Raw genomic sequence first — 15,310 nt, 5'->3', positions numbered from 1 at the left:
ATGTTTACAATAAATCTCTTTATATTGGTACAATAAAAGGAACGTTTATAATTTTCTTGAAATACATTTTTTTGTGCATATACATGTAGATTAGATTATGGCTCTCCAAAGAGAGCCATATTTCTTGCAGTAGTTAAACTTGCACTGCTGGCAACAGTATAAAAATCCTTGGTATATTTTAGATTTTACCTATCTAATAGTTCCTTCAGTCACATGAAAACAGACAGAAAATGAATAGCATTTGTAAACCAGACGTTGAATGAAAAATCTAGAGCTTTTTGTCTGGAGTACTTCTGTCCTCATTGAAACTTGCCTAAGGTGTATTTGTAGTTGGATTCTTTATTCTGATAAATTAACTTTCAAGTTTCTTGTGTATTTAATTTGCAAAGAGATGCTGAATGCAGGTTAAGTTGAACAAGTTGAACTTTATTAAACTATGTGCATTGCTCTGTCCAGGTGGCTGAGTTGCTTCAACCCTAACTCCATATGTTCTCTGTTTCCCTGGTGTCCCGTCAATAACAGTCCTTCATCTCATCTTTATCACAGACTCAGCTGGTTACATAGTCTTTGAGATAGTTTGGTCTGCTCAACAGGTGACCACACCAGGAGTGACCTCTCTCTGTCTCCCTGTCTGAGTATAGCAAACTATCTCTGTGGCATCTCCTCCCTGTGAGGTTGGCCTCTGAATGGTTCTCCATCCCTCTGATCTGTGTTGGTCTCTGTCTGCTGGCTCATGCCTCCTACTCCTTTGGATCACTTGTTCCTCTTGTGTAATCACCTCATGCTCCTGGGTGTCACTGCACTCTTCATGACTTCTTTAGTCCACTCTTTCCAGTGTCCCTCTAATGGTTGAATCCTCACCGGTGTGCCTGGTTCCAGGGCTGACCAGTCTTGGCCGACCTGTCACATCCTAGTACATGTTCTCTCTAATTGTTAGCCCTCTCCCCTCAGTGGCGTTTCCATCCTTGTAGCTGCAATAAATTTCCACTAACTTGTAACAGGGTTTTGGTCCTTTGCCCATCAGTGTCTGTGCTGGACTGTTTTAGCACCCTCGTGATGAGGTATTCCTGGATGTCAAAAATGCTCCCTAGAGGTTTGAGCCAGAAGAAAAAGCCTTCCATAACAGCCTGTTCTCCATTTTCACAGCTGATTTCACTTTACCATTACTTGTGGGGGTGCCAGGGATGAGGTCTGGTGGTCAAACTCCCATTTGAGTGCAAATTTCTTGAATTCTTCCAAGGCAAATCGGGGTCCATTGTTGGTGAATACAGTGTCCAGAATGCCATATGTCTCAAAATGTGTCTTCAGTTTGCCAATCGCTGACGAGCTTCTTGTATCTGGCAGGGAACTGATTCTGTCCCCCTCTCCAACCCCAACCCCCATATTTGAAGAGTAATCCACAGTAGCCAAATACTGCGTTTTTCCAGAAGGCAAATAAATCTGTTTCCACCATTTTCAGTGGTTGGATGTTTAGATCATGTAGTAAGAGTCTCTTTCTGCTAGCGGCTATCACTCAGATGGCAGGTGTCACGCCCTTCCATCAAGCAACAGAGCTGTGTATTCATTCCTAGCTAATAAATACGCTTGCAAGCTCCTCTAGGGCTATGCCTACACTTCAAGCTAGGAGTACAACTAGGTCTGTGTTCAACACCCAAGCTAACAGGTTTTGTTAGTTCCAGAAATCTGGTGGTCATATGACATTTGATTCCCCTGCTTGTGTGCACATAGTCAAGATAGTACAAGTATAAATAGCTGTGTAACCACAGTAGCATTGGTAGGGGCAACAGAGGGATAGCTGAGCCATGCCACTCTCCCTGAAACTGGTGGGATTGTACTTGGTATGGCTCAGCCATGCCTCCATTGGTGTGACCTGTGCTACCATGGCTACCTGGCTATTTATACTCAGAGTAGATTAAGTATGCATACCCAAGCAGGAGAATCACACCCCTAGCTCACAGTGTAGATGTAGTCTAAGACAGCTGTCAATGTCTATGTGTGAGGCAATGCCAAAAATACACAAATTCTTTTGTAATGAGGTGGGGATAGCAGCTTTCTGTCCTCAAAATATGATTCCTTCCTGCACACTCAGCACACATTTAATTTGACAATATGGTTCTGTTCCTACGGGTACTTGGCTTTTGTCCTCTGATCACCCTGCTAGTATCACTCTCTTGAATGTCTGAAGTTGGATGTCCTTTTCCATAGCTCCTTTGTTTTCCATCAGTTTCACTGTTGACACTGAAAGAGAGTGCAGTGTGCTAATGGATTCAATGTCCTGGTCCCCTCCCTCCAACTTGCTGATACTGGGTTTATATGCCCTGCTCAAGGTGTCAGCTACCACCAGTAGTTGTCCTGGACAATATATGACTTTTACCTGGTTGCGCTGGAGTCCCATCAACATGTGCTGCACGTTGCCTTGATGTTCTCTACTGGTTTGGGGTCTGATTGTACTATTACTGGGTGGCCACACATGTAATGATGGAATAGTTCCACTCCAATACCACAGCCAAAATCTTTTTCTATTTGGGCGTATTCCTGTTCAGTTTCTGCCAAAGCTCTGCTGGCATAAGTGACTGGCTGCTCCTGCAAAAAAGCTGCATCCAATCCTTTCTCCAATGCATCACACAGGAGTATTATTGATTCTCCTGGTTGGTAGTGCTTTGGGGTACGGGTGTCTGTCATAATTTGCTTTAGGAAGTCAAATGCTTACCGTTGGGAATCTGCCCAGGCCCCCTCAACATCCTGCCTCGTGAGCTGATGTATGGGTCCATTACTGCAGCCACGTGTGGACAGAACTTGAACAAAAAAATTGATCGTTCCCATGAAGTGCTGTACCCCTTTCCCATCTGAAGTATCCCTTTCCCATCTTGTTGGGATCTGCTTTCAGTGCCTCTGCTGTGAGCAGATGTCCAGTGTGTGCCACCTCATGTTGCTTGAGTCACAATTTTTCTGGGCCGAGTTTTATGTTTTTGTTCCTGCATCACTGTAGAGAAGCTTTTAGTTTTCTGTTGTGGGCTCATTCATTGCTCCCTTCACATACAATGAAGATATCATCTGCAATTATTTTCACTCAGACAGTCCTTCCGGTGCTTGGGTGAGTCTTCTCTGGAACATCTGTGGTGCTAGGCCTATGCCTACCAGTATGTGCAGCCATCTGTAGCGATTACATGGTGTTTCAAAGGTTGTTAGCATGCTGGACCCAAACCTATTCCTCACATCACAGACCACAAAAATTTTGCCTTTAGAAAGTTCTGGCAAGATGTCATCAATTGTGGGCATTGGACAGTGGCGTCTTTTCCATGCCCAGTTCAGTGGCTTTGAGTCTGTGCAGATATATTACTTCCCTGATGGCTTCTTGACCACCAACATACTGCTTATCCAGGCCGTACTGGCCTGTGCATGTGCTATGATACACCTCCTATGCAGAATTTTGAGCTCCTTGAGTTCTGCATTATGTAGTGCCACTGGACTTTTCCTTCGTGGTAAGCACCCAGGATCCACTGTGGAGTCTACTGCCAATCACAACTTTCCTTGGAGGCACCTGTCATCTTTCAAAACATCCCCATATGCTTTTATAATGATCTCTATTCCCCCTTTTGCTTTTGCACTTATAAAAGGTTGATGTTGCACCCTGATCAGATCTGTGGCTTGTACGGCTGTATTCACCATGGGGTCTGTGGTGTTTGCCATCTACCACTCAAACAACAGTTAGTACCATCTGTTGTTTTCCAGGTTAACTATTATGAGGTATATTTTCTTAGGGGCTGCATTATACTCTCATTGTACATTATTAGATTGTGCCTGTTCTTGGTAATGCATGTGTTTGTGTCTAATTCACCCTGAGGAATTGCAGTGCAGGAGGCCCCCCAGTCCAGCTGAAATTGCAAAGGGGTTTCCATATTAACTTTGCATGCATGGAGTTTGGTATTATGCCTTGTTGCTTTCTTGTCCTGAAGGCTGGACCCTGATATGTTCTCCAACTCAAAGAGAAAGTGATGATATCATCACTGCTTGCTGTCTGATGAACCCTCCCTCTCTTGTACAAATCAGATGGAATTTTTGACACCTTCCTCTGCGCTGCTAAAATAGTTCAACTTTCCACATTCCTTGCAATGCTCTCCTTGTGCGGGGCACATCTCCTCCTTTACCCAATCATGCTGTTTCCCACGGTAAATGCATCTCTCTATGGATATGGAACCCTGGCCACCTGCTCTCCTTTGCTGTTGTCTCACTGCATGTACTTCTGTTGGGCCTTCTTGGCCTTTCACCTTTCTCTTGAGGCTTCCATTGCGTGACCCATGTCTAAGCATCTATCTAAGATGACATCACCTTCCCAGAGCAGCCGTTCCTGCAGATGGTGATCCTCAGTGCTGCAGCCTATCCTGTCCTGAATCAGGGAGTCTAAGTCCCCCAAACTGCATGTAGCAGCTAGTGTGCCTAAGGCAGCATCACAGGGGTCAGACTGGTCTCTAGTGAAAAACGTGCATCACTCCAGAGTTTTGTTTTGTTTTGCTGTGAGGAGCAAATAGGTCCCCAGGGCTCCTAGGACTGCAGTAAGGCTAGCAGCAGTGGTGAGTTTCAGAGGGGTGGTGAAGATCTCTCTGCCTTGTTCCCCAATAAGGGAAAATAATAGTTTTATTTCCCTGATGCTGTTGCCCTCCTGCACAGCCAGGTCAGTGTACAGCTTACACTCCTCCTTCCAGCAGGTCCACAGTCGAGTTAGGTTTATGTCTGCAAAATCCAGGGCTCTGTGGTGGGGGCTTTAGACCAGATTCCATGGTTCAGTCTGCCACCATGTTTAGTTCACAAAGAGATATGCTGAATGAAGATTAAGCTGAACAAGTGGAACTTTATTAAACCCTTTGCACTGCTTTGTCCATGTGGCTGAGTTGCTTCTATCCTAAATCTCCGCTTTCCCTGTTCCCCTGGTGTTCCCTCAATAACAGTCCTTTCAGGGAATGTGGGCCCTCTGACTCCAGTTCCAGTGATCATGATATACTGTGAAGTATGAACTGTTCTTATCCTGGCATGTCAATATGAGCCAGGCTTATCCAGTGTGGTGATCCTATACAATGCACCTTAAAGCTTAAGGGAGCCTTCTGCAAAGTAGCCCATGGTTGGCCTGTAAACTCCATGGCTATTACTTCCATGTTAAAATTGATTGTGGCTGCAATCTTTCTCACTTTTATGATGCAATCTGCTTCATTTTATATATAGTCCTGGCTGTTTAAAATTACTCTTGTCCTGTTGGAAGGACAAATTTAGTTGTTCTTGTTTTTTCAACAGGAACTCAGTCCTATTCAATGGAAATATCCAGCAAGGCAGGCAGCCCTCTGCAAGATTGAACCACAGTAGTCAAGCTTTTTCCAACATAGAGAGGAGCCTCCATTCAATGTGTCACATTTTGGGTGCTTGTGGTTTGGATAAGTGCTGCCAGAGAATATCCATATTCTGCAGGAAAAAAAGAAGTGTTAAGATACTTTTATTTCTACACCATCATCCACGCTTTCCTGACTATTGGTGATGTATTCACCTCTGTTTGACCCTCCTTCACTTTTGCCCCTTCAAAAAATTTGCCATATGAACTTAGTTGAATAGTAGTCATGGTGTATGTTCTTTATAAGAAAAGCATTTTTTAAAATTAACAACAAACTGGATCTCTCAAGTTATGTTGTTTTTATAGTAGCTATATGTATAATTTATCCTGAGAAAGATTGCAGAAGACATGTCAACCCATCATGCCATAATTCACTTCTTGTGATACTGTGATGTGCCATTCCATTTAACTTTGTACTTCTTATGGGAAGTAATGTGTTTCAGATGTTAACGGTGTTGGGAAACCATTCTGAACTATATTGATTTATTTATTCATTTATTTATTTTTATTTTATTTGACAGGCCAAATCCTGAGGTTGTTACCAAATTCTTGCTCAGGCAAAATTCAAATGACCTCCATTATATTTTTGCCTGAAGGAGGAAAAATGGGTCCCAAGATTTGACCCAATGATTAGGTATTTAATTAGGTTTTACTGAAGAACTGTAAACAACTTTTTTGCTTCAAGTATGCGATCAATACATGTGGTATATAAATGGCTTTTGAAAAGCTTTCTGTTGGGATTCAGATATGAATGCTCCAAAAAATTGTCACCTCCTCCCCATAAAAAAAAAAGCTAGAAGACTGACACTGAGCTAGGGTATATTTGCTCCAAAATGAATCAAACTTTATATATCAACCAGGTGAAAAAATGTTTTGGAGATATTTCCTGCAATTCATTCCACAGGTGCAAAAACGCATAGACTGATTTGGTGTGCAAATTGCACCTGCATACCAAAGGCTGGGCCTGAACCCAGCAGAAAATATACGTCTTAATTTCAAGCAGCAGCAAAGACTGATTTATTATGTTAAAAATACTTGTTATTGGATCATTTGAAATGAGACCTACAACCTTCAAAAGACATCAGTCTTTAAAACTTATAAGGCTTCAGCTACCTCATAGGATGAGCTTGAAATAGAGAATATAAAGTTTCAGAGTAGCAGCCGTGTTAGTCTATATTCGCAAAAAGAAAAGGAGTACTTGTGGCACCTTAGAGACTAACAAATTTATTTGAGCATAAGGTTTCGTGAGCTACAGCTCACTTCATCGGATGCATTCAGTGGAAAATACTGTGGGGAGATTTATACACATAGAGAACATGAAACAATGGGTGTTACCATACACACTGTAACGAGAGTGATCACTTAAGGTGAGCTATTACCTGCAGGAAAGCGGGGGGGGGGGAGGGTTCTAGGGTTAGGGTTAGGCCACAAGGGGCAACAACAGTGGTTCCCTTAACCCACCCAGCAATATTGTTAATCTATCCAACTATACTCTTAGCCCAGCAGAAGAATCTGTCCTTCCTCGGGGCCTCTCCTTCTGCCCCTCCACCCCCACGAACATGATACAGTTCTGTGGTGACCTAGAATCCTATTTTTGATGTCTCCGACTCAAGGAATATTTCCAACACACCTCTGAACAACATACTAACCCACAGAGACCTTCCTACCAAGACTACAAAAAGAAGGATTCTGGGTGGACTCCTCCTGAAGGTCGAAACAACAGACTGGACTTCTACATAGAGTGCTTCCGCCGATGTGCACGGGCTGAAATTGTGGAAAAGCAGCATCACTTGACCCATAACCTCAGCCATGCAGAACACAATGCCATCCACAGCCTCAGAAACAACTCTGACATCATAATCAAAAACGCTGACAAAGGAGGTGCTGTCATCATCATGAATAGGTCGGAATATGAACAAGAGGCTGCTAGGCAGCTCTCCAACACCACTTTCTACAAGCCATTACCCTCTGACCCCACTGAGGGTTACCAAAAGAAACTACAGCATTTGCTCAAGAAACTCCCTGAAAAAGCACAAGAACAAATCCACACAGACATACTCCTGGAACCCTGACCTGGGATATTCTATTTGCTACCCAAGATCCATAAACCTGGAAATCCTGGACGCCCCATCACCTCAGGCATTGGCACCCTGACAGCAGGATTGTCTGGCTACATAGACTCCCTCCTAAGGCCCTACGCTACCAGCACTCCCAGCTATCTTCGAGACATCACTGACTTCCTGAGGAAACTACAATCCATCGGTGATCTTTCTGAAAACACCATCCTGGCCACTATGGATGTAGAAGCCCTCTACACCAACATTCCTCACAAAGATGGACCACAAGTCGTCAGTAACAGTATCCCTGATAATGTCACGACAAACCTGGTGGCTGAACTTTGTCCTCACCCATAACTATTTCACATTTGGGGACAATGTATACCTTCAAATCAGCGGCACTGCCATGGGTACCCGCATGGCCCCACAGTACGCCAACATTTTTATGGCTGACTTAGAACAACGCTTTCTCAGCTTTCGTCCTCTAATGCCCCTATTCTACTTGCGCTACATTGATGACATCTTCATCATCTGGACCCATGGAAAAGAAGCCCTTGAGGAATTCCACCATGATTTCAACAATTTCCATCCCGCCATCAACCTCAGCCTGGACCAGTCCACACAAGAGATCCAGTTCCTGGACACTACGGTGCTAATAAGCGATGGTCACATAAACACCACCCTATACCGGAAACCTACTGACTGCTATTCCTACCTACATGCCTCCAGCTTTCATCCAGACCACACCACACGATCATTGTCTGCAGCCTACAAGTCTACGATACAACCGCATTTGCTCCAACCCCCAGACAGAGACAAACACCTACAAGATCTCAATCAAGCATTCTTACAACTACAATACCCACCTGCTGAAGTGAAGAAAGAGATTGACAGAGCCAGAAGAGTACCCAGAAGTCACCTACTACAGGACAAGCCCAACAAAGAAAATAACAGAACGCCACTAGCCATCACCTTCAGCTCCCAACTAAAACCTCTCCAATGCATCATCAAGGATCTACAATCTATCCTGAAGGACAACCCATCACTCTCACAGATCTTGGGAGACAGGCCAGTCCTTGCTTACAGACAGCCCCCCAACCTGAAGCAAATACTCACCAACAACCACACACCACACAACAGAACCACTAACCCAGGAACCTATCCTTGCAACAAAGCCCGTTGCCAGTTGTGCCCACATATCTATTCAGGGGACACCATCATAGGGCCTAATCACATCAGCCACACTATCAGGGGCTCGTTCACCTGCACATCTACCAATGTGATATATGCCATCATGTGCCAGCAATGCCCGTCTGCCATGTACATTGGTCAAACTGGAGAGTCTCTACGTAAAAGAATAAATGGACACAAATCAGACATCAAGAATTATAACATTCAAAAACCAGTCGGAGAACACTTCAATCTCTCTGGTCACTCGATTAGAGACCTAAAAGTGGCAATTCTTCAACAAAAAAACTTCAAAAACAGACTCCAATGAGAGACTGCTGAATTGGAATCAATTTGCAAATTGGATACAATTAACTTAGGCTTGAATAGAGACTGGGAGTGGATGGGTCATTACACAAAGTAAAACTATTTCCCCTTGTTTATTCCCATCCCCCACCCCCTACTGTTCCTCAGATGTTCTTGTCAACTGCTGGAAATGGCCCACCTTGATTATCACTACAAAAGGTTCCCACCTCCCTCCCCCCCACTCTCCTGCTGGTAATAGCTCACTTTAAGTGATCACTCTCGTTACAGTGTGTATGGTAACACCCATTGTTTCATTTTCTCTATGTATATAAATCTCCCCACTGTATTTTCCACTGAATACATCCGATGAAGTGAGCTGTAGCTCACAAAAGCTTATGCTCAAATAAATTTGTTCGTCTCTAAGGTGCAACAAGTACTCCTTTTCTTTTCGAGAATATAAAGTGAAACTCAACTTTTCATCTCAGATATCCTTATTTGAGCTTCTCAGAATAGAGCATGGTTACTTTATCTTCTCCACTCTTCTTATAGTCTGAAGAAAACTATCTGTACAGGATACGGTTTCCATTTGAATGTAATGTTATTTTTTTGAAGAGAGGGGAAAAAAAAAAAGAAAGACATTGCAGCCAATCCCATATAAGTGCGGCTTTGGTATTGTTTGCAGATGAAATTGGTTTTGCCCCTTGCAGTATTGTAAACAGTTTCTTTTGTTTGTTTGTTTTTTGTGCTGATGGGAGAAAGCAGAGAAACAAAGCAACCATGAACAGCTTTTCTATAGCAGGTTTAGCAGATGTGTTTTTTCTTAGGCAGAAAAGCAAAGGATAAAATGCCACTTATCTGCTCTTATTCTAAGTACCACCAAAGGTCTTAAAGAGGGCTGGTTTGAGGTTTTTCCAACATTCAAACATTTACTTATTGATTATGTTCTGGTGTTTTGTAGCATAAGCTCACCAAGAAACTTAACGTGAAATGATTTTAGATCAAATAAAGTGATGCACTAAAATGGCAGAAGATTAAGAGGAAAGCCATGCAAAACCACACTTGTGGTGGAAGTGGATTGTACTCAGGAGTATGGAATTTGAGTACAAGGCTAAAGCTATGCTTGTTAACAGACAAGTATTTAACTGAAATTCTCATCTTTTTCTTGGCTGAGGAGAGCCTGTCGTTTAGTGACTAGCTTTGGTACCTGGTGATATCAGCTTTGGTGCGTTATGGAGAAGTGATGAGCAATCCTCAGAAGGTTGGAAGTTTGAATAGTGCTGTAGAATCACAAATGTTAGAGATTGAAGTGACCAAAGCAAACTGTCCACAATCAGTCCAGAGGCTTAAAAATATTACAAAAAACATTTGTCAAGTAAATGTGAATAATATATATATATAAGGAAACTGTGATCTGGTTTTATGCATTCCACAACAAGAAGCAGAGACTAAATCATTCTAGTAAATTTATTTCCTCATCTTGATTTAAAAGTCACTTTGGGGGTTCGTAGAACTGACACTCTGGAATGCACATCAAAATAGTAAAAGCTGTGAGCATACAAGGGTCTCTCCAACTGCTAACAAAACACTGGAGAATATACTGCAGGGAACAATCCAGTACTGGCAGGCTGGTAGACTAGAAAACTTAAAAGGTGTTTTTCTGTCTCTAACTGCAATGATTTAATGTGGAGGGTTCTCATCTGCTCTTTCCTTTCCTGCCTCTTATTTTTTACTGTATTACTTTTACTATCCCTCTGACTAGCCCACTGTGGGTGCATATGTTGTGCTGACTGCATATTGATTTTCAGTGGTGATATTGCTGAGCAAGGGAGATTTTAGCTGGGAATCAGCTGAGCTGGGACTTGGAAAAGGAGTAGACATTGCTCTGAAGAAGTCTTGGGTGATGGCTTGGGGGAGCAGAGTGCCCTTTGAAGATTTTCAAACCTTCAAAACCTTCAAAAGTTTTGCCTAGATGGATGGGTGAAGTTTCAAGCTATTTCTTATAGCATCCCACATCCCTAATTTTATCGCTGTCCGGAGCATTTTTTCAAGTGTGTTTCTTCTGTAGCAATAGCCACCACAGCTGTGATGAGAAAGCTCCTTTCAATTTTTCCTTTCACTGTGAAGGCAACCACATTAGAGAGCAACTCCTAAAATGGGCCTAATATCTCTGCTGTCTGCTTGCCAGGGGGCAAACATTCTTGGCTGTTCTGAAAAAGCATCCACAAAAGAAATTGTGTTACCACAAGATAGAGTAACACTTGCTATGGGAAGCCTATCCTGCTTTGTGGAAAACCAATTTAACCCAATAGTTGATCTTTTTTTTATTTGCATTAATTACATTTACATTTCCAAGTGAAAAAAAATGTATCTTTGCCAGTGTGAATGAATGCTATTCTACTGATTTTACCATTGGTCCCAAGTGAAATATTGTCATGTTTTTGGCAGAGTGTATGTCGGGGGTAAATATACACACCCTCACAAACTCTGAAAGTGGAACTAAAGAACACAATCTGATGGATCAACATCAATTCTTATTAGTTTTTATAACCCATGTTCACCAGTTTAGGATTTTAATTAAAAGCAAACAATTAGGGGGAATTGTCAAAGGCACACAAGACAGTTAGTTGCTCAGTTTCCATTGTAAGTCAATGGGAAGTAGGCACCCAACTCCCATTTGCACCTTTGAAAAGCTCCCTGTATATCACTGTAAGGCAGAGGTGTGGGGGTGGCTGGCAGGGAATCCTCTGTCAGAGCTCTGGACCTTTGGAACTTGCTTCCTCCGACATCTGTAACAGTCTGGTATGTGAGTCTTGCGGCATGCCCTGAATGCTAGCCTTTTCCACCTTTCCTGTGAAGATTTGGCTATTGATTTTACTTGACGCAATTGACAGGTCTCTTTAGTTATTAGCATGTTTTTAAAAGATTGTCAAGGGCACCCAGAGTGTTGGATGGGGGCTCTTTTATTGTAGTTTAGTTTAAAAAAAAAAAAAAGGACAAAAGAATAAATAAATGTGCCTGATGTCCAAAGATGCTGTTGTACTCCCACCAGTCCTGCCTTTGGGGAGCTTCATGTGCCTGAGGCCAAATGTGCAATTGGGAGCCACGTTTCCGTTAAAAATAAGTGGGTAGGCTGTCAGATAAGATATATTAAAAATACAGAATGTCTATACATAACGAAGTGGAGAGAATGGCTTGCAGGTGGCAGTGATATGCATTCTGTCTGCCATATGAAAACAGAATGGACTCTTCATGTCATCCTACGGTAATGTCACTTCTTGTTGTTCCATGATCTACACAGGCTACCGGTTGGATTCTGGAATGAATTTACTGTGTTGGTTTTAACCTATAAAGCCCAAAGTGGCTTGGGGCCTTCCTAATTGTGAGCCTCCCAGTCCCCGTTTCCTCAGGCCATACTGCCACAGTTGTGATTGGGGAAGTGCTTGAGTTGGAACCTTTTGATTTAAAAGAGGGGGTGGCTGTAGAGGATTCTGCCCCACCAATATGAAATAGTCCTGGTTTGTTGACCTGCAGGGCACACTGCAAAATTGCTTCTATTCCTGGGGATTGTTGAGGAGGGTGGGATATGGCTGGGGCTAGATTTGTGCAGGGAGGAGTTTTTTGTATTCTGCTGGATTTTTAATTTTCTTTTTTGATTTTTTTTTTGTAATTTACAGATCACCTTTATTTTTCTGTAAAAATCTAAGTAAATAAAATAAATGTCATCGTTATACCAGATTAGCATCTTCTCTCATATGCAGATGTCAGAGCTTAGTGTCCAGATTCTGTAACCAGAAGTTAGCCTCTATAACAAGGGAAAGTAATCATTGTAAACTGCCCTCCAGATGTTGGGTTGTGCACTCTTCCACCATGTCAGTAATGGTCTGCAACACTGCCTCACAGACAGTGTGGGGAAGAAATCCATCCAAACCGGTGTATAGTTATGGAAACTCTGGATAAGCCCGAGAGTAGCCTGTTGAGCTTGGTCCTGGATCTGCAATCAAGTGGACGAGGAAGCAGGTGCATGCCCGCCTCATCAGGAGCAAAAAGCAAAGCTAAAGTAGACAAAACACAAAATTGGAATTGTACCAGGTGAACTGCAGTGGAGCAACAGTAACGGTGCTGCTCATTGTGAATTCTGACAGTTAAACTTTCAAATGCATGAAATATACCTCCCCGGTCACAAACAAGAAATTGTGTGTACAGTGTGTCTCATCTAGGCAAAAGGGGTAATTTCTCAAACGACTATATTTTGCACTCTGTTAGCCATTTGCATCCAGACATTAAAATTTTAAGAATACAGGTTAGGTACTCGTATGAAAATTGTCTGGGCTTTTTGTATTGGTTTGTGTCGCACAAGTTCATTGGTGCATTTATCCACCGCAAAAGAAGATGGAAAAAGTGGAGAAGGGGGTTTCTTTCATTAAAACACTTCCTCCCATTCCTCTTTCTATTTCATCTGACAAATGCTACCTCCAACATATTAAATGCATATTTGTGTGTTTGTGTGATGCTGATGGACCAGCTCAGGCTAACGCCAGAGGTCATTTCACTTCTGTATGAATACCAAAGGAGTTTAAATATATTTAGCATATATTCACGCCAATTCACTTGTGTGTTAATAGAGATCAAAGGAGATGTTGTATTGTTACCTATCTATATCCTGTTGTTTACTATTACATTAAATTTACATTATGTGTGCCTGGTAATTAAAAACCCTAGATCAAAAGTGTGTGTTAATGTAAGAGTGTATTCAGGTGTTAGAACTTCATGACAACTAAACTAACACTGTTACTTGTATTGTTTTCACTTATCTATTCTCATTATAATGTAATGGCAGTTATGTTATGTATATCCTTCTAACTTAATTACCCATCAAAGAAATCTTGTGAATTGCTAATGAAGGAGTTAAGGGTTTTAACAGAAAATGCTTATTTCAAGCCAGCAGCCATCATGTTATAGTCGGAGGTCAAAAGTCTACATCCATTCCTCACCCACCGTCATCAAAGGAAAGGCACATAGATTAGAGAGACTGTCAGCTTGTCTTGTGTGAGAAGAATACATAAATATGGATTCAAAGAAAGATCCTTTATCTCTGGACTGTTTGGATTCCAACAGGGTAGAATAACTGAAAAAGAAGATGGAGATCCCCAGTGTTATTCTGGGTAGCCCAGAAAAGACTTGGGAAATGGGCAGATTATTATATCTCAACTATCATTTTGGACTTACAAACTTTGACTCACATGTTTTCATATTTTACCTGCTTCAAACTCTCAATAACTCTCACTCTTTTTTCTTAGCTAATAAACCTATAGTGAGTTTACTACAGAATTGGCTGCCCGTGTTGTCGCTAGCGTGAGATCTGTAGTATCAATTGATCTGGGGTAAGTGACTGGTGTCTTGGGACTGGGAGAAACTTGATGTAGTGTGATTTTTGCTTTTAATAACCTTTTATCACAAGGTTCAGTTTGTCTGGGTGACAAGATAGACTGGAAAGGCTAAGGGGACTGTCTGACTTCATGGTAAAACTGGTATAGTGATCCAAGAATGCACATTTGTTACTGGTTTGGTGAAATCTAATTATAGAATATACCACCAGTTTGGGGTGTGTGCCCTGTTTTCTGGAAGTCTGACTTGAGATTGCCATTCACAGTGGTGAGCCACTCTCGACCATGTGACATGCTGATGAGTGAATCGGAGCTGGCTAGCACCATCCAACTTTCAATGGGGAAACTATCTAGGCTAAACTATTAAGCCAGGAGACAAGAAATTGGGATACAGTAATTTTGTTCTGCATTGCAATTAACGTTGTAATATATGTACTGAATTGAGGAATTAAAAGGCTAACATTAGACATTTCATAAGAGGAGGGAAAAACCGCTTAAGAAAGCAATGAAACAGATGCTGCGAGGAAATGACCAGGGGGCAATAAGCCTACTTTGATCAGCTTTCCTTGCATCATGTAGATATAATACCTTAAGGCTTGAGGTCATGAACTCCATCCTATCTATCCCAGCTGGCTTCCTCTTAGTGACTAGAGTTATTAACAGTTGTCTGCTAATATTCATCAGTATCCGCTAGTAAACATGCACCCAGGCCATTTCTGCAATTAAGAGGTTGTCACGTTTTGAAAGATTCATATTATGTTAATGATTTTCTATGTTTAGTACCAGTGGTTCTCAAGCTTTTCCTTACCTAAATTCCCCTCCCATTACGCTAGGATCCAACCAGGACCGTCCTCCCATTTGGCAATATGGAAGGAGTGGGTTTGTCATGCCCCCCCGCCACCATTTTGTAAGGCTTCTGAGAGCTCATGTACTAAGTATCTCAAGCTAATTTGTCAGAAAGAAATACAGAACATATTTCTGAACTACGTGTGATCCAATTACTTCATTTGCATTAAACT

This window comes from Eretmochelys imbricata, chromosome 5, assembly GCF_965152235.1.
Source record: "Eretmochelys imbricata isolate rEreImb1 chromosome 5, rEreImb1.hap1, whole genome shotgun sequence".
NCBI lineage: Eukaryota > Metazoa > Chordata > Testudines > Cheloniidae > Eretmochelys > Eretmochelys imbricata.
Note: the sequence above shows the minus strand (reverse complement) of the source record.